The sequence below is a fragment of the Portunus trituberculatus genome, chromosome 38 (genome assembly GCF_017591435.1).
Source record: "Portunus trituberculatus isolate SZX2019 chromosome 38, ASM1759143v1, whole genome shotgun sequence".
Classification (NCBI taxonomy): domain Eukaryota; kingdom Metazoa; phylum Arthropoda; class Malacostraca; order Decapoda; family Portunidae; genus Portunus; species Portunus trituberculatus.
In genome coordinates, this window is record NC_059292.1 from 35,584,043 (window position 1) to 35,604,042 (window position 20,000).

Sequence of the window (20,000 nt, forward strand, 5' to 3'; positions counted from 1 at the left end):
CTTCGCAATATCATCCGTCTTCCGGCTTCTTGGTTCCCTTCTCTCCTGTCCTGGCCAGCCATTCTTTGTCTGGCAGCACAGGGGAGAGCAAAGTGACCCACGAGACAGCCTAATAAGAAAGGAGGGTCCAGATACTCTCCTTTGTCTTGTCTTCCACCAGAAGCCACCGACCCTCCGTGCAACAGTTGGTAAGGCTCTGTGATTGTCTCCCGCGCTCCGATGCTTTTCCTTCCTCTTCTTTCCTCTCGCGCTGGATAGGAAACAAAGAGTGCTGTTAAGGAGAGGTGATGGTGGAGTAGAGTGGCAAAGTAACCAGCTATTCCACTGACACACTGGCGAAGGTAATACGTAGCGAGGTGATGCTGTCTGTCCCTTCCTCTCTCCAGCTTCATGTGTAGGGCCATGGTGCCTTTCCCTGTATGCTTCATTCCTTTTTCTATCTCTTCCCTACTTGTCTCTTTCTTACTTCCGGTCTTGTTTCTTCCTTTCCCTTTCCATCCTTGTCCTTCCGTTCTTCTGTTTCCTTTTCATTCTACATCGTTTCTCGTTCCTGCTTGTTTCTGCTGAGGCCACACCAAGACCGCCCTCAGGAGTGTGGCCACAATATGGCTCACTTGAGTGCGTCTGAGGTGTATTTATGATGATGCCGGGATGTAAAGGGGAGAGAGAGAGAGAGAGAGAGAGAGAGAGAGAGAGAGAGAGAGAGAGAGAGAGAGAGAGAGAGAGAGAGAGATGATAAGACTAGCCGTAACGTAGTCGGGGAAACAATAGTGAAGCACGAGGGAACCGAATAGGCAAGCACGTCACTGTCCGGCGCTGCTGACGTGGCTGCAAGTTTCCACGCTAGTGAGTTGATGCCCATTGGCTTGACAGCACTGCATTCAGACAGATCCTCAGCTTCTCCCGCCAGTGCCAGGCTGCAGGTAGCTCGTCTTTACTAGCGAACTAAGTAAAGACCATGCCAGCCAGCGAGATCTCCTTTACATTATAGACAGCCACTTTATACACGTCTGCTACTCCCCGCCGTGAATTAATATGTTGTGCATTGTGGGGATTATGTATTATGTGTGTTTCAGTATATGTATATCCCTCCCTCCCACCTCTCCCTTCTCCTCCTCCTCCTCCTCTTCCTCCTCCATCCTCTTCCCCTCTTCCTCCTCCCACTCCTACTCCTCTTTCCCTCTTTACTGCTCTTATCGTATGTGATAAGGGGGTGAGATGATTGTGAAGGGAAGATGGAGAAGAAAAGAAGAAGAGGATGAAAAAAGAAGGAAGAGAAAGAAGAATAGTGAGGATTAGGAATAGTGTGAGGATGAGGAGGAGGATGATGAAGAAGAAATAATAATGATAAGAAAAGTAAGAACATTCGTGAGAAGGAAAACAAATACAACAACAGCCCACCACCACCACCACCACCACCACCACCACCACCACCACCACCACCACCACCACCACCACCACCACAACAACAACAACAACAACAACAACAACAACTACAAGGACGAAAGACTAGCTGTGAACGAACGCACGCACGCACACCCAACCAACCAGCCAGAAATACCCCACCTCAGTATTAGAGGAAAATCAGGATGGATGGTGGGCGGGCGGCGGAGCGACAGGTGCCGGGCGGTTGGGTGGGCGGGGGAGAGGGGCATGGGATAGCGGTCCCCAGAGTCGATAACAAGCCCGAGGTCACCGCTAACTCTCTTAATGCCCAGTCCAGGAGGCAAGTTAGCGTTAACACACCAGGAAACTTAGTGGCAGGTGGAGAGGCCGAGTTAAGGCATATAGGGAAGGTTGTGGCTACGCTAAAGGGAAATATTGTAGGGTGATGGATATGGATATGAATATGGATGTATGGCAGTGATCGAAGGTTAAGGTAAAAGTAACATGGGGAAGAGGAGTTCAAGACGATATGATAATAGAAAAAAAACTGTGGCTAAATTATTAAAGTGAAGGAGAGACTGAGAAATAAATCATATACAGTAATGATTAAAGGTTATTTTTAAAAGTAGCACCACGATGAACAATTCTTGCATGGAGGTTGCTCGTGAGCCACAGACGCAAGAGGTAAAGGGAAGGTGATCTGGAAGCGACACTAGAGACACACAGCTTTGCGGAGACTGAAGGTTGTCTTGCAAGGACGCGGGGAAACTAACTTTGGGAACTTTCTCGAAACACCTCACCGCCCTTGTAGTACTTGATTGCCTACATGCGTTCTCTCTCTCTCTCTCTCTCTCTCTCTCTCTCTCTCTCTCTCTCTCTTATGGGCCTCAAACGTATTTTACAGAGCTAAAATCTTCCATTTGAGCTCAGAGATTTTCTTAAGCCAGCAGACACCTTGTACCTTCTTTGTGAGAATCCTAAAAACAAATTTCGGTTTGAAAAGAAAATGCTGTTATTGCACAAAGCCGTTCTTAAGATGAAAGGGAAAAGACGTGCAGGTGTGTGAATATTCCTTTAACATCATGTGGTTGGTGCGTAGAAAATACTAATACTATTTGATTAACTAAACGGATTTGCGAAACAGAAAATGTCAGTCTCTTGGTTTAACCTTTTCAGTACTGGGACACATTTTTTATCTTGAGATTTGTGTACGGTTAGACCATTTTATTGACATTAGGAAGGGTCTATGGAGGTCAGAAGATTAATGGCCACAGTCTTCACTATTGTAATCACCCACATAAGTTTTTGAATATGTATAGAGTCAGCAAGTTGTAAGCAGAATGAATATGAAAACGCGTCACGGTACTAAAGGGGTTAAAAGGAGTCTGATCTTATCATCTCTATATGTGTGTTGTATTTTTCTTATTAGTGACTTTTTATCAATGGTGCGTGTGGAATGAGGTGAAGCAGAAGCGACGTGGCGTTCATTGCCTTCAAATATACTAAGTTTAGTATGTTACTGCCGGCTAATACACATGTCTCACTCTCTCGAGCAAATTTTTACGTGAATCAGAACGTGTGTGAGGGGACGTGTGGCGGGCAGTAAGGGGCGTGGAGGCTGATACACATGCAGTCTGGTAATGCGGGCGATGGTTCACACGTGGGTCATTTCCTTATTAAATTGTAATGAAATTATAGCTAACCATTGTAGATCTATTCGAAGAACTTCATGTGTGTGTGTGTATCTGTGTGTGTGTGTGTGTGTGTGTGTGTGTGTGTGTGTGTGTGTGTGTGTGTGTGTGTGTGTGTGTGTTAGAGAGAGAGAGAGAGAGAGAGAGAGAGAGAGAGAGAGAGAGAGAGAGAGAGAGAGAGAGAGAGAGAGAGAGAGAGAGAGAGAGAGAGAGAGAGCGTGGGTGGGTGGCTGGTGGCGTGCAAAGTCAGTGTAAGAGAGGCTGCTGTTTGAGAGACCTGTGTGAAGAGCGTCTGAAGTGTCTCTACCAAAGGCTGATGCTGTGGTGGTGGTGGTGGTAGTGGTGGTGGTTGTGGTGGTAGTGTTGCCCAAGGGAAAAACGTGAAGAATTATGAAGAAGGACAGAAGAAAGAAGGTGGAGGTAAAAAATAATGATGATGTGAAGTCAGAGAGAGAGAGAGAGAGAGAGAGAGAGAGAGAGAGAGAGAGAGAGAGAGAGAGAGAGAGAGATACTCTTTTTTTGTCATTTTTTTGTTCTTTATTTCCTCTTTCCCTTCCTCTCTCCCTCTCTCCCTCCTCCTCCTCCTCCTCCTCCTCCTCCTCCTCCTCCACCATCACCACCAACAAGTGTTAAGAATACCTACCACACAAATCACACATACGTATATAGCTTACTTTATATTGTTTTATTATCCTTACCACCACCACCACCACCACCACCACTACCGCCGCCGCCACAGTGCATAAGTCTCCCCCATAAACGTGATAAGCCAGGCTGTGTGTGGTGGCTGTAGTGTTGGTGATAGTATTAGCGTGGGATATAATGGAAGTATCAGCGGCATTCGTGCATTAATATTAGCGTATTAGTGGTGATGTAGCGGCGGCGGCGGCCATGGGTGAGGTGGGGGCGGTTGTGGTGTTGGTGTTCATGATAGCGGTGGTGAGATTAATGTGGTGATGGTAGTGTTGGTAGTCGATCTCATTGGTGACAGTAGTGGTGGTGATGACAGTAATGGTCGTGGTGTTAATACCTAGTAGTAGTGGTAGTAGTAGTAAACATATTAGTAGTGGTAGTGATTGTCGTGATTGCAGCAGAGGTGGTGTGGGGAAGTGTGGATCCAACCTTTGGGGAGGGGGGTGGTCAGGGTGTCACGTGTGGCCACTCCACCCCACGCCGCTATAACCACAAAGTCCCGTTGGATCAGTGAAAAATGTCATCGCTGAATGGGTTATCGTCACTCCGGCTTCGTGGCTCCAGGTTTATGTATTAATTTGTTTTCTCTCTCTCTCTCTCTCTCTCTCTCTCTCTCTCTCTCTCTCTCTCTCTCTCTTCTGGGACAGGTGGTGATGACTGTGTGTGTGTGTGTGTGTGTGTGTGTGTGTGTGTGTGTGTGTGTGTGTGTGTTTGTGCGTGTGTAATCTTTTCCCTGCGCGCTCACCCTAGTAGGAAAAGTATGTGATGAAAATGATTACGTTCAATCCAGTGTAATAAACGAAAATGATGAGATGTGGAGGAGGAGGAGGAGGAGGAGGAGGAGGAGGAGGAGGAGGAGGAGGACAGAGGGTAGCGAGTGGACTGGAGATGGAGGTGAGGTGGGGACGAAGACTAAATCCTGAGTGGGCGATCGGAACACGCATGTGGGAGGGCGTGTGCAGGTTCAATGGATACAGAATAGATACGTGACAAAAAAAAAAAAAGAGACTTGGTAATACTCGGCCATTGTAGCAGAACATTGATACCTTGGAGGGGTTGCAGTAAGTGGGCGGCCTGGAGGCACATAAGAGCAGAAAGAAGTAGTAGATAAGGAAGAGAATGGTGGAAAGTGAGGATTGAAGGAGTGATGATGCTGGATAATGAAGGGAGAGAATTGGTAGATTACTTACAGAAGGGGAGGAGAGAAAACGCAATTAGCTCCTAGTCTAGTACAGGTATTGCGTTTTCTTCGATGGGTAACTCGCGTAGGTGTGGAGTTAATGGCGTGGATGGAGGGTAATGTATGCCTCGCTGCTTCACTGGTGTGCCTAAAGGTGATGCTCGAGACTCTCCACTGAAAAAAAAACCCATTGAATCTCCTGCCTTTCATTTTCATACACTTACATCTTTCCTCCAGTCTTGCCTCTCTTACCTTCCCCGGTCATGTCTCGCCTTCCATACTGCCGCATTCCTCATCAATAAGCACAGTCCAATATTGTCTGATGTGGTTCGTCTGGAGATTCCCGCCACTGCTTCCTCCTGCCTCACCTCACTTCCCTTGCTGGGCTGTTGTGCTCACTCTTTAAGGGCAATTTGGAGCTGCTCCGTAATGTGACAGTATCCCACGGGTGTATTGATCCCCTGTACACATACACACACTCACACACACACACACACACACACACACACACACACACACACACACACACACACACACACACACACACACACACACACACACACACACACACACACACACACACACACACACACACACACACACACACACACACACACACACACACACACACACACACACACACACTATTATCACCCAGCCTTACATATCAGATTCACGTTTTCTCATCAGTATATCCATCCACACAATAGGTCGGTGCTATCTTTTAATTTCCGCCCCCGTAGAGGAGACGTGTTTATCGTGGGGTGACGGGGTGGCGTGGATGGCATGCCCTAGAGAAGCCTCGTGTCGTATCCTGCCGCTGCTTCCCCGCTATTTACGAGCCTAATACCCCGCCGGTTGTTAGGCCACCGCCGTGGAGTTAGCGGAGTCTGGGCCTAAAGGGTATAATAGTAGTCCCACTTGCGCGGCTCCTTCGTGGCTGCAGGGAGGGATTTATTTTTGTGCCGCGTTGTTGTGTGTCCCTTGCCTTCATTGGGAGAGCTTAAGGGAGTTTATTGGTTGGCCTGACTTGGCTTGGTGCTCTCTCTATTCTCTCTCTCTCTCTCTCTCTCTCTCTGTCTGTCTGTCTGTCTGTTGATGCGGTCTTTGATATGGTGGTAATGGCGGTGCTTTTTGTTGTTGTTCTTGGTGGTGATGTAGGTGATTGTGATAGTTTTGCTGTTGTTGTTGTTGTTGGTGGTGGTGGTGGTCGTGGGGGTGGGGGGGGTGATGGTAGTGGTGCTGATTCTGTTCTTATAAAGTCTACGGAGATCCATAAAGGAACTTTCTTATCTGACTCGACAAGAGCGTGCCGAGCAAAACGTTTTTATTTCCTCACATAACGAAGGCGTTGCCAGTATCTGCTCCTCCTCCCACACACACACACACACACACACACACACACACACACACACACACACACACACACACACACACACACACACACACACACACACACACACACACACACACACACAGACCATTTCCCTCTGTCACTATCCCATCCCGACCCCGTCTCCCCTCCATCCAGCACACCAACAATTTACATCATCTCTTATCTTGCTCATCGTCTGTTTTTTCCTCACGTCAACACCTGGTCCTGTAGTTTCTAATCGTATTCACACCTGGTTCACTGCGCTGCTCTTCCCAGGCTCGTATTCTTTAACGCTTTGATCTCTCACCTAGACTATATTCAAAGACCACATAGATCACTGAACGTGTTCTTAAGTGTTTCTTTTGTTGATGATGGGGAAATCTTGCTAATCTTTTTAGAATCGTAAAAAAAAAAAAAAAAAAAAAAAAAATGCATAAAAAAACGATTCTGACATCAACTGTCCGCCACCACCATCACTACCATTACCACTACAACTAACAGTGGAACCATGCGTGCTTTGGGTGCGAGGGATCTCCAAGCGCACGGTTTCGAATCCTGTCCACGGTCTAAGTGTAGGTTGGGCTTCCTCACGCGGGGCAACGGTTTCCTAGCGGGTGGGCTTTGAGATAGGAGGTACCCCAAAAAGTATCCCCTTTAGCCTATAAATTCCTGTGAAAAGCCCACATGGTATAAATAAAAAAAGAAAAAAACTCAAGCCTTTTTGAATGCACTGAAGGTGCAGTGCAGAAGTGTTTCAGAATATGATTCTCTGTGTTGTTCCTCCCCAGCACGGCGTCTCTATCTTAGCGTTCAGCCTTCGGTAGCCGCTCAGTCTCCCCTTTAAGGAAGCATCTACCGAGGCTATGGAGCACCCGTGGCTCTACGTTGGCGCCTCAATTTATGGGAGTAACTTGGGGAGACCTCGTGTGGGTGTGACGCGCTTTAGTTTTATGTGTGAGGCTGCTCTCTGTCCGCCACCACCATCACTGCCATTACCACTACAACTGACAGCTTTTCCGCCACTACCACCACTTCCTTTATCACACTCACCGCCACTAACGGCACCATAGCTTATCTATACTTATGTCTACAGCCTCTCCTTTCTTTTCTGCACTCTGGCCATTCCCACTACCACAACAACCACTACCACCACCACTTCCACTACAGCAGCATATCCGTGCTATGTATTCTGCCTTCCCTTTCCGTTCCATACGAGTGTCATTCTATCCTATGCGCATGCCGTCATCACCGTCATCATCATCATTATCTTTGCTCACTCCCAGTGCAGCAACACTATCCACAACACACAAAAAAATGTCATGCTACACCTTTAGTATGTTGTTTAGTATGCATCACATTATACGCTGCCCACGAACAGAATAAGAAAAGGAAAAGAAAATTTTACATCTAAGGAATGAAAACTCTCCTTTTGTTCCACCTAATCTTTTAAAAATTCTCTTATCATGTCTTGTTTTTTGGTGTCTGCGGTTTATTTTTCATCTGGCGTCCTTTTTTTTTTTTTTTCGAAGAGCCTTTCCTCCTGAAGGCACGAACAAGGGCCGAGAGGTGATATACAAGACAGCAGCAGGGCGGGCTTGGCAGGGACGAGGAGAAAGGTTGGTGCTCTCGGTAAGGTCAGGCATGTAGGCGAAGGGAAAGAAGTGGGTGCCAGTGTCGTCTCTCATCCTACACCCCACTGCGTCTCGTGCGCTGGCTGGTCGCCACCTTCTGTCGCCAAGCGTTGTTTTCCTTTCATAAATGTGTAGACGAATTTCACTGAGTAATATTTTGTTCATGTCCTAGTAGACAAAAAAAAAAAAAAAGTTCTGCGTCATGTTTTCGGAACTTGGAAAATGGGGATGAAGGTTTTGCTTGACCCACTGGTCTGCTACTTTATTTCATCATTCTAGTGAGGCGTTGCAAAAAGGGAGAGAAAAAGAAAGAATGCCTACTTAAGATACAAGTGCTTAAAGAATGACCCAAAACAAGAGAAGTGTCTTGAAATAATAATTGAAGTACCATAAGAACGTAAGAAAATAAAGAGACACCAAACAGCCGCTGGGCCTACTCAAGATGACTCTTGAACGCTTAAAACTCAGCATCTGCCACCATCCATATTTTCATTCCTCCTCCTCATGAAATTATATAACGTCTTTACTCTTACCACACGTTCTTGGTGAGTTAATTCCACCTTTTCACAGCCTTACTTTTAGATCAATGTTTCGTTTATTTTCCTTTGAAATAAGTTTTTTTTTTAATTCTTAATCATTTTTAGGAACTCTAATTTTTTACCTGATTATCTTTATTGACATATTTTACTTAATTTTTCTTTTTGTTTCTCTCTATATAAGATCTAGCGGTAAATTTCTAGTGTTTCACCACATTCTCTTTTCTGGACGAAACAAATTTTTTCTGGTAGATTTCGGCTTGCTTTTGATTAATTTACCACTTGTTTTTGGCGCAAATCACCCAGTTTTTTTTTTATCACCCCCAAACCTAACTCAACCTAACCTAACCCAACCTAACCTAACCCAACCAAACCTAACCCAACCCAACCCAACCTAACTTAACCTAACCTAACCTAACCTAATCTAACCTAACCTAACCCAACCCAACCTAACCTAACCTAACCTAACCCAACCTAACCTAACCTAACCTAACCCAACCTAACCCAACCTAACCTAACCTAACCCAACCCAACCTAACCTAACCTAACCTAACCTAACCTAACCTAACCTAACCTAACCTAACCTAACCTAACCTAACCTAACCCAACCCAACCTAACCTAACCTAACCCAAACCTAACCTAACCTAACCTAACCTAACCCTACCCTAACCCAACCTAACCTAACCTAACCTAACCCTAACCTAACCTAACCCAACCTAACCTAACTTAACCTAACCTAACCTATCTCATGAGGTGGGTAAAAAACACTTCCCTGTACATACAGTCTCGGTGACAAGTAGGACACTGCACCACAGTAGGTAGAACGCCGTGATCACGTAAAAACTGTACGGATTTAGCAGAGTCCTCGAAAAACTCAGCGATAACTTTGAAGTAATGCAGTTCACAACCTGCACAGTGGGACATCTTGCCTCAAACTGAATTCAAATTCATACCGCGAGCCTCAAGGCCACCGTGATTGGTTGAATAAATTATGATTTTTTTTTCATTGGCCGCCGGTTCACTTTCAAACGGAAGTAACCAATCAGCGGAAACAATAGCTCAAACAAAACAAGTCATGCTAGCCGCTGCCAGTCTGCCTCTGCTCTATTGACTCGGGAGTGAGATCGCCAAAAATACGAATAAATCTTTTGAATTCGGTATCGCCATTATAAATAGGTTGCGCCTTATAAATATGGGATTCAAAATACTCGTAATGAAGAGCTCTATCTAATGAGGTGGGTAAAAAACACCTAGTGGAATGTGGTGAAACACTGGAATAATACCGATCTAGCCAAGAACAACAAAAGACAGGGAAAAAAAATCCTAAAAAAAAGCCATACTTGAAATGTAAATCCCAAAAGAGAATGATTATCAACAAGGATATTGAAGAATTACAAGAAGTGTCCGTGTGTGGTGGTCGAGAGCTGTAGGGTGGCATAACCACCTGGAACATGGGGAGAGGGACAGGAAGCCTTAAAAATGACAAGTGCGGAGGGGAGGAGTGGACCTCTTAAACTTTCAAGACGTTGTTCCAGAAGTGTCCTCAGGCGTGTAATCGATGCACAGCTTACGTGAGCATTACAGACGCTTCTTCTTTTTCTTTCGTGCGATATTTCTCGGATGATTGTGTCCCCAAGTTTGGAAAGAGAGTGAGAGAGAGGAAGGGAGGGAGGAAGGAAGGGAGAGAGGGAAAGGGAGAGGGAGAGAGGGAGGAGAGACTCGTGAGGCCTGAACTCCATCATGCGAAGCGGCTGCGGAAACTCGTCGGTTCCGGAACACGAACATTAAGAAGGAAGAGCTTTATGTGGGAGAACTTATGTTGCAGGGACCGATCCAGCCTGTCTGAGAGGAGGGAAGTTGGGCCGGAGGGTTTGGCGCGTGCACACACACCCACAGGCGCGCGTGAGCGAGCGCGTACATACACACACACACACACACACACACACACACACACACACACACAGAAAGACAAAAACAAACACAGCAAAAGCTAATATCTATAAAATTATACTTCCCACACACACACACACACACACACACACACACACCCGGTAGCTCAGTGGTTAGAGCGCTGGCTTCACAAGCCAGAGAACCGGGGTTCGATTCTCCGGCCGGGTGGAGATATTTGGGTGTGTCTCCTTTCACGTGTAGCCCCTGTTCACCTAGCAGTGAGTAGGTACGGGATGTAAATCGAGGAGTTGTGACCTTGTTGTCCCGGTGTGTGGTGTGTGCCTGGTCTCAGGCCTATCCGAAAATCGGGAATAATGAGCTCTGAGCTCGTTCCGTAGGGTAACGTCTGGCTGTCTCGTCAGAGACTGCAGCAGATCAAACAGTGAAACACACACGAACACACACACACACACACACACACACACACACACAGAGAGAGAGAGAGAGAGAGAGAGAGAGAGAGAGAGAGAGAGAGAGAGAGAGAGAGAGAGAGAGAGAGAGAGAGAGAGAGAGAGAGATGCAGAGACAAACACACAGTTATCCTCCAAACACGAGTAGACAAGCGTGGTGTGAGAACAGTCTTGTTTGGAGAGAGGAGGCAGCATGGTCGGGTGTGTAAAGTGACGCCACAGAGGTGGGAGCGGTCAGCTGGGTGAGGGAGGGTCTTGGTGAGGAGTAGGTAAACATTCTTTCAACGCTAAAAAGAGAGATGGAGGAAAAATGCTGAGGATCCTTTGAATACCCGGCAGGAGGTAAGAGGGATGGTGCACGGAGGCCTTACTACTGCAGGGATCAGATGGAGGGAGTTGCAGAGGAGGGTGAAAAGAATCATAAGCGGAAAATAAGCGAACAGGTCAGTTGGTCAGAACCACTTCTTTGGAAACGAGAAATACATGTACTGACTTGTAAACTCATGAACAGCAATATTTCAAGTAAAAAGGTAAAAAGTTAAAGTAATGATTAAAAGAAGTCTATTTTAACATCACGAGCTAAATATTTCTCACTGAGGTCAATCCTGTGAAGTACTATGATGTTTACTGTGTTAATGAACTGCAGAAGCTAACAATGAGCCTTGACTTGCCTTGATTCTATTATGAACCCCTTACGTAGAATCATCTAAAGTGGACACGGTTGCTTAAAGGAAAGTACAGACTGAAACTTGATTAAAATCTTTCACAAAATGTTTATTGTAGCTAAATATAAACCCTTGTGAACCATTTTGATGCTGTGCTGACTTTACTGAGAGGTGGGTGGAATGTGTGGAGGAGATGGCAGCTGTTGAGTGAAGAACAAATAATGCGTGTCTACTCTTCGTTATGAAAGGCCAGAGCATGATATTTTTTTCTGACATTCCTAATTGATTCGTGAATGAAGAACAAGCGCTTGGTCTATTCCCTCCTTTATGAAGAAAACAACAACAATGAAGTAAGGTTTTAATCCGGAAATAAAGAAAATAAAACGTTGGATTAAAAGTTGAGGTATATTTCAATTAATAAAGCTTGACGTATATTGTCCACCCATGAGCAATCAGACATGCTTTGTTCCCTTCGCCCAGCAAGAGATGATGGCACCCAAGACAAGCCCTCCTCGTCTTTGTCGCCGACAGTGGCAGCTCCCAATGATAAATAGGTTAATTAAGGCAAACGCCACACAAATGATCACTCACCATGGCAGGAGTATACAAAGGGAGAGAGAGAAACACACACTGCTAGTCTGCGGGACTTTCCTTGTACCCTCCTGAACCACACTGAGCTGCTGCGCGTTATTCTTACCAGACACAATTGACAAAATTTGATAAAGTTAACTGACAGAGATATGAAATAGAATAAGCTCAACACATCAGTGAACAAACAGTAGTAGAATAACGGTAAGGAAACAAGGAAGTGTTACAAGACACACGAAGCTAATGAAAATAAGAGATTGCATCAAAGTTAAACGATCGTGACCTAAAATAAAACAAATTCACATAGACACGTGAAAACATACAAGTAACTCCAAAAACATGCTTAGTTAATCAGTATAAGCGACAGAGAATTTGACAGAATAAAGTGACAGTGATACAAAACAGAGCTTTATACAGACATAAGGGATCAAGCTAAACGAGAAAAACATCGCTAGCTAATCAGAGAATGTTACAAGACAGTATGCTAATAAAGACAACTAACTGATTGAGACTAACAGCGACCGACGGTGACACTAAACAAAACAGGATCACACATGCATGAGACACAAAAGAAGCACAGTTAATCTGACTAACCGATTAAGTCTTAGATCAAGTAGACAGTAATGGAAGACAGAAAAGTAATACCTACAGAAGCACGGAAGCAGCACAGCGGTAATGGAAGCAAACATAACATTTAGCAAACGGAGGAGAAAAGAGAGCGAGACCATTACCTATTTTTGACTGCAAAGATAAGAAATTGCCTGCGTTTTACTTCGGGCTTGCTGTGGCAGGGTCATTGGGTGTATGGCGGCGGCGCTGGTGGGGATGGTGGTGGTGATCCTGACTTGCCGCGCCGCCACGCCAAAGGAGCAGGGAAGAAGGGTTGGCAGGGAGGCAAGAGGTGTTCTGTTAAGGCATTAATATATGACTTCTTCCAGTTCTGTTAAGAGCATTAATATATGACTTCTTCCAGCAAATGTAGAGAGAGAGAGAGAGAGAGAGAGAGAGAGAGAGAGAGAGAGAGAGAGAGAGAGAGAGAGAGAGAGAGAGAGAGAGAGAGAGAGAGAGAGAGAGAGAGAGAGAGAGAGAGAGAGAGAGAGAGAGAGAGAGAGAGAGAGAGAGAGAGAGAGAGAGAGAGAGAGAGAGAGAGAGAGAGAGAGTGTGTGTGTGTGTGTGTGTGTGTGTGTGTGTGTGTGTGTGTGTGTGCTTCTGTGTGTGCGCGCGCGCGTTAAAAATGGAACATCTACCTCAGGATGATAAAACACATGACAAGGGAAACTGGCCAATTTGCTCCCTCCATCATTAGCGAGATTAAGGAGAAGAAAAATTTCACGCTGAGAAAAATGGAGATAATTTTTGCACCTTTGCAGATTTTGTTTTATTTTTTGCTTTGTGAATTTACGCCATATTTTTTCTTTTTGCTCACCGACTTGCACAAGCTTCCATTTGCTGTTTTTTTCGTTCTTGTTCTTGTTTTTGTTTTGTTCTTGTTCTTCTTGATCTTGTTTTTGCTTTGCTTTTTTACATATTATTTCAAATACACCTTTAAGACCCATTCGCCTCTATAAACAGTAAAATGCATTTCTTTTTCCAAACACCTTCACATATACCTTCAGGTTTTTCCCTCGTGTATGGAAACTAGCAATAATCGCACTTCAGTTAAATCTCACTGGTTACGATACTGCCACTTCGCAAAATGATGGGAATATCTTATGTTGTACGGAGATGTATATGAATATGACTATGTGTGAAACAGACTTCATGTGCTTCCTATCTTTCTTTACCTACGAGTACATGGATAATTTTCGCAAGCTTCATAACTCTGGGCTGCAGTTTTTGTTTCTTTCCCTATCTCCACTTGAAAGCCAACACTATTATATAATATCGCTGTTAATATTTTGGCAAACTTCCTTACGAGTTTAGATGATGGTCTCCTTTACGTTGCAAGCACGGGATCCTTCTTCCTCTTCTCCTCCTCCTCCTTCTTCTTCTCCGCCTGGTTCATTTTTCCTTCCATGCTTTTGCCAAGTTTGAAATTTCTCGTTTATAACTTTGAATATATTTTGCAGCCTTGTTCGTAAAATTAGCTGCTTATTTTTGCTATGTGTATATGTTCATCTATCTTTCCTTCCTTGTTTCCTCTTTTTTCTTCTCTTCTTTCTCTCCATCTCTCCCTCCTTTCCTTCATTCTTTCTATTTTATCCTTGTTTTCCCCCTCTTCTTTTCTTAATTTATTCTTTTCCTTCTTTCGTTCCTTTCTTGTATCTTTCTACCCTTTCTTTAAAACTCTCTCTCTCTCTCTCTCTCTCTCTCTCTCTCTCTCTCTCTCTCTCTCTCTCTCTCTCTCTCTCTCTCTCTCTCATCCATTAGGACAATGCTTGAAAAAAAGTGTCATGTTTTTCCATCGGTGACGTGTCCTGTGGATTTAAGAAGGAAAGGTTGTGACTCGCGAAGTGTGTTGTGCGAGAAGAGTTTCTAGTATCTATCTATTTATTTGTTTATCTATCTGTCAGTCTATTTATTTACTTCCTTATTTATCTCACCAATGCGCTTGTTTATTTGTTTATTCGTTTTGGACTTGCTTGTAGATCTGCCATTTTTACTGCAAGATTTTTTTTTCTATTTATATTTGTATCTCTGACGTACGTACAGGCACGCTTGTTTTATTTATTCATTCATTCAGATGCAGGAATGTTTTTTTTTTGTTATTTCTCTCGCTTGTTTTATTTATTTATTTTTTTTCTAGCTTTTTCACTTCTTTTAATTTTCGCTTTGTCCATCCCTATTTTTATATTTTTTTTTCATGTCACGTTTTTGTTTGCTGAAAAAAATGGAAGCTTTATTTGTATTTCTTTTGTTTTATTGCGGTGCGTATGTTTATTTTTTTTTCTCTCCTCCCCTTCCTCCTCCTCTTTTCCTCCTCCTCTTTCTTCTCTTCCTACTTTCCCTCCTCCTCTTTTTCCCTCTAAAGTTTCCCACCCCTTTTTCAGATGACGTTATATCTTTTTTATTGTTGTGAATTTTCTTTTTTTTTTTTTTAGTTTTATTGTTTTTTCGACATTCATGGATGGAGTGGGTGAGTGTTTCTTAAAGTATGAGAAGTGGACGGTGTGCTGAGAGGATGGGGAGGAGAAGGACGAGATGGAGGAGGAGGAGGGAAGTTAAGTAAAAGTGTCTAAAATGAAGGACAGCATGCTATAGAGAGAGAGAGAGAGAGAGAGAGAGAGAGAGAGAGAGAGAGAGAGAGAGAGAGAGAGAGAGAGAGAGAGAGAGAGAGAGAGAGAGAGAGAGAGAGAGAGAGAGAGAGAGAGAGAGAGAGAGAGAGAGAGAGAGAGAGAGAGAGAGAGAGAGAGAGAGAGAGAGAGAGAGAGAGAGAGAGAGAGAGAGAGAGAGAGAGAGAGAGAGAGAGAGAGAGAGAGAGAGAGATAAACTACCTTTACTTTGGCTGAAATAGAAGGAGGAAGAGGAAGAATAATGTGACAGCAGTAAACCTTTAGGCCTTAAATTGCATCCCTTTACATTACTTGCAGCATCAATACTTCATTTAAATGTTGAGAGAAGGAGGAGGAAGAGAAAAAGCACCATACAGTAGTGAAAGAGACGTTCCCTAATGTGGTTTGGAGGTTTGCGAGAGGCCGGAGAGAGTAAAAGTCTATGCGAGGTAGTGAAACGTGGTGCGCCAGATCCTAAGACATTTACACTCTGATCCAGTACTCGTGGTTCTCTCTAATGGCTTTGGTGTGTTTATTCAAGCGAAGTTATCATTAAGTACTAGGCGTTACTTGGACATGTATGCTTGATTTTAGTCGGATTTTTAGTCAGTTTGTTAGTTAGTCTATTAGTCAGTCAGTCAGTCAGTCAGTCAGTCAGTCAGTTATTGAGTAGAAGTTAAGTAGGAAATTTAGATCTTACACTACTTCTATGTAATGTGTCCTCCTCTTCTTCTTCCTCCTCCTCCTACTCCTCTTCTTTCTACCCCTTCCTCCTCCTCCTCCTCCTCCTCCTCCTCCTCCTCCTCCTCCTCCTCCTCCTCCTCCTCCTCCTCCTCCTCCTCCTCCTCCTCCTCCTCCTCCTCCTCCTCTTCCTCCTCTTCCTCCTCCTCCTCCTCCTCCTCCTCCTCCTCCTCCTCCTCCTCCTCCTCCTCCTCCTCCTCTCTTCTTCTTACTCCTTTTCTTACTCTTCCTGCTTCTTCTTGTTCTTCTTGTTCTTGTTCTTGTTCTTGTTCTTGTTCTTCTTGTTCTTCTTTTTTTGTTCTATTTCTTCTTCCTCTTCATCATCATCTTCATCATCATCATCATTATCATCATCATCATCATCATTATTATTATTATCTTCTTCTTCTTTTCCTTTTTCTTCTACGTTTTCTATCTACTCTTACCTTAAAGCTTCTCACTGTTCTTATGCCCTCTTGGGATCAGCATCCTTGCGTAATTGCTTAGTGGCTTGTGACAGACACCAGGCAAGGGTAATTACTGACGACAGTGTGAGTTATGTAGCAGAGGAGAACATCTGAGGAAGAGTACCAGAAGTCTAAATGGAAGTACTTAACGTGTAGTGAGAGCAGAGGTGTCGATCGATGAGAAGGAGAAAGAGAAGGAGGAAGAAGAAAAAGAGGGAGGAGAAGGAGGGGGGGAGTAGAAGTGGGAGTAGTAGATGCACAAGTAGGGGGTTAAGTGTCCCTAGTCGAGCAGCAGGAGAAGGCGGGAAAGGGTGTGGAGAGCGTAGAGTTTCAGCACGTGGAGTTGGTGGAGCTCAAAAGTTTTGAAGAGAATAAAGTCACAGGAAAGGTTGCAACTACCGGACTGTCTGACCCTGAGAACTTGTTGATAATAGAAGACATGTACTCGCTGTCACGGAAGAGAGAGAGAGAGAGAGAGAGAGAGAGAGAGAGAGAGAGAGAGAGAGAGAGAGTATATGTGTGTTTGTGTGTGTGTAATTCACTGTTTGATCTGTTTGATCTGCTGCAGTCTCTGACGAGACAGCCAGACGTTACCCTACGGAACGAGCTCAGAGCTCATTATTTCCGATCTTGGGATAGGTCTGAGACCAGGCACACACCACACACCAGGACAACAAGGTCACAACTCCTCGATTTACATCCAGTACCTACTCACTGATAGGTGAACAGGGGCTACACGTGAAAGGAGACACACCCAAATATCTCCACCCGGCCGGGGAATCGAACCCCGGTCATCTGGCTTGTGAAGCCAGCGCTCTAACCACTGAGCTACCGGGCCGTGTGTGTGTGTGTGTGTGTGTGTGTGTGTGTGTGTGTGTGTGTGTGTGTGTGTGTGTGTGTGCTTGTATGTGTGGAGGGAAGGGCGCGACAAGGCGGATTATAAGGAAGGGGGAGGAACGAGACAGCTGAGAACTAACTGAGCCTTTGGTGAAAGAAATAAATCAGTTTAGACATTGATAGATTGCAGAGTGGAGGGACTTTTAGTGAAGCGGAGGGGAAGGGTGTGTGTGTGTGTGTGTGTGTGTGTGTGTGTGTGTGTGTGTGTGTGTGTGTGTGTGTGTGTGTGTTTGTGTGTGTGTGTGCGAGTCGAAACGTGATTGTATTTCTACGTAGGAAAGAAAAAAAATATCCACAAAAATTGACACCGGAAACAACAATGCAGGAAAAATGTTAATGGAAAATATCACAAATTTTTGCACCACTGGGTGAAAGAAAAACTGACAAAAAATAATGGTAGGTTTTGTTTTAAACGATTATACTTTGTTATGTTTCTTTGCTTCTTTATATTAATTTATTTTTGTCTTTTTATGTGGTTATTTTATCTCTCTTTTTTCTTTTTAATTAGATTTTGTAGTAATAGGCAGCAGAGAGAGAGAGAGAGAGAGAGAGAGAGAGAGAGAGAGAGAGAGAGAGAGAGAGATGAATGGAAGGAAGGAACATCACCCGTTTTCCCAAATTGAGCACCAGGCACTAGTGAACGACCAAAACGAGGCCATTACTCTAGTTATCCATCACTCTTTTTTTTTTTTAAACCACACACTTACCCACATCTCGTTTTCCACACGCACCTGCCACACAACACAACGACACCGCACACACACACACACACACATATTGCGCATTCTTATAAAGTCGCAATGGGTCTCCTCACGTAACGCATAACACACACACAGGAGTCCTCTTCGTTATTCTTAATGGCGTGATTTGGACGACACACGGCATGGAGTTCTTTTAGTGGTGTTCTTTCTAATGAAGAATGGCAGGAGGGAGAGGTTCATAGAGGACACAACATCAGATATATTCCCTTTTGTTTATAATTTTCCGTGGTATAAGGACAATTTTTCAAAAGCAGGATGCGTGGGTGGTCGACGGAGAGAGAGAGAGAGAGAGAGAGAGAGAGAGAGAGAGAGAGAGAGAGAGAGAGAGAGAGAGAGAGAGAGAGAGAGAGATAGGAAGGGAGTAGGAAGATTTCTCTTTCTCGTTCGCTGGTCTAAGTTTCCTTTCCGCTTCCGTCTCAGTCATGAACTTGGCGTGGTGTCCTGGGACGAAGTGTCGGTGCCTCGAGGCGTGTTGTTTCTTGGTGTGGAGGAAGCGAGCTGACGAGGGAAGCACCGTGAGCCTTTGAACAACTTCTCAGATGGTTCAAGTGAGGTTTGTTTACTGTTGCCCACATTCTCCCCACATTCTATATTAATATGAACGATTGGAGCATAAGTTAAGTTGACAGTGATACAGAAGACACACATACGAGGAAAAAAGTTGGCATTGTACTCTTAGAATCATTTTAATTTTCGATTTCTGAATATTGAATTGGTGATTGCTAATAGACTCAGGGGAATGGGTACTCTCTCTCTCTCTCTCTCTCTCTCTCTCTCTCTCTTGTGGTATGATGGAGGAGCGGCATGAGGAGATAATGGTTTAGGGCAATTGCATCAGTTGTTGGGGTCATCCGTTGCTCTACTTCGGGAATCCTATGACGCGTACCCGGCTCAGACAGATGGTATCACATGGACCAGCTGAACACGGTAACTGTATTTAGATTGCCATTGGTGATTGTGGGGTTTGCAGGAATACTTGACTGATTGATGATACTCTCTCGTGATGGCGCCTCTCTTTCTCTCTCTCTCTCTCTGCTGTGAATACGAAAAACATTGCCTTGGAAATAGTGGTTGTTTTTATAACCAGTTTGTAAGGTTGTAGATTATCACGACATAAATGTTAAGGTAAAAATTGTATTGGGTTTTACTTGGACGTTCCGTTGATTTTTAAGGGTCAGTGGTGTATTAACGCAACTACGAATGCCATGATTGATGTATGAGGAAGATATTCGGTCTTGGTTGGTAAGAAGAGCGTAAATATTGACAGTAAGATTTCAGTAGTTCGTGAAAATTCATGAAGATGGAGAAACGTTCAGAGGTACTGTTAATATATTATACATCAAAGTATACAACGTAATAATCTAATATTGTCGATAATTGGAGGATAAATATTTTGTTCCACTTGTGTCACTTCACTTCAAAAAGACGCTCGAGCAAGTATTGAAGTAAAAAGTTTAGCAATGTAGTAAAACTCGTGAAGACTCAGAAGTGACGCGAAGAGGTATTTAATAACGGATCAGAAATGTCACGATATTCTCTTTTTGGGCCACGATGATTAAAAAAATGAAGAGCTTGTGCCACTTTTCCGTCGGCGAGTTATGCACACACCCCGCTCGTCCTTGAGTTGTGAGAGGCTTTGCTGCAGGGGACCGATGCTCGAGAATCCTTCCTTTTATCCGCTTATGCACACACACACACACACACACACACACACACACACACACACACACACACACACACACACACACACACAGTCATCACCACCTGTCCCAGAAAGAGAGAGAGAGAGAGAGAGAGAGAGAGAGAGAGAGAGAGAGAGAGAGAGAGAGAGAGAGAG

General features: G+C 44.3%; 1 protein-coding gene across 7 annotated transcripts in view; it reads left to right on the plus strand.

Annotated features, from left to right (window-relative positions):
- The window catches only part of LOC123514788 (atrial natriuretic peptide receptor 1-like), a 491,631-nt gene that overhangs the window by 40,198 nt on the left and 431,433 nt on the right, over positions 1-20,000 (plus strand). The window contains exon 1 of one of the 7 annotated variants that reach the window (XM_045272957.1): positions 18,687-18,711. The exons of the other annotated variants lie outside the window; for them this stretch is intronic. The gene's annotated coding sequence lies outside the window, so the exon portion shown is untranslated. Of the gene's footprint in view, positions 1-18,686; positions 18,712-20,000 lie in introns of those variants that run through there. 7 annotated transcript variants of the gene reach the window in all.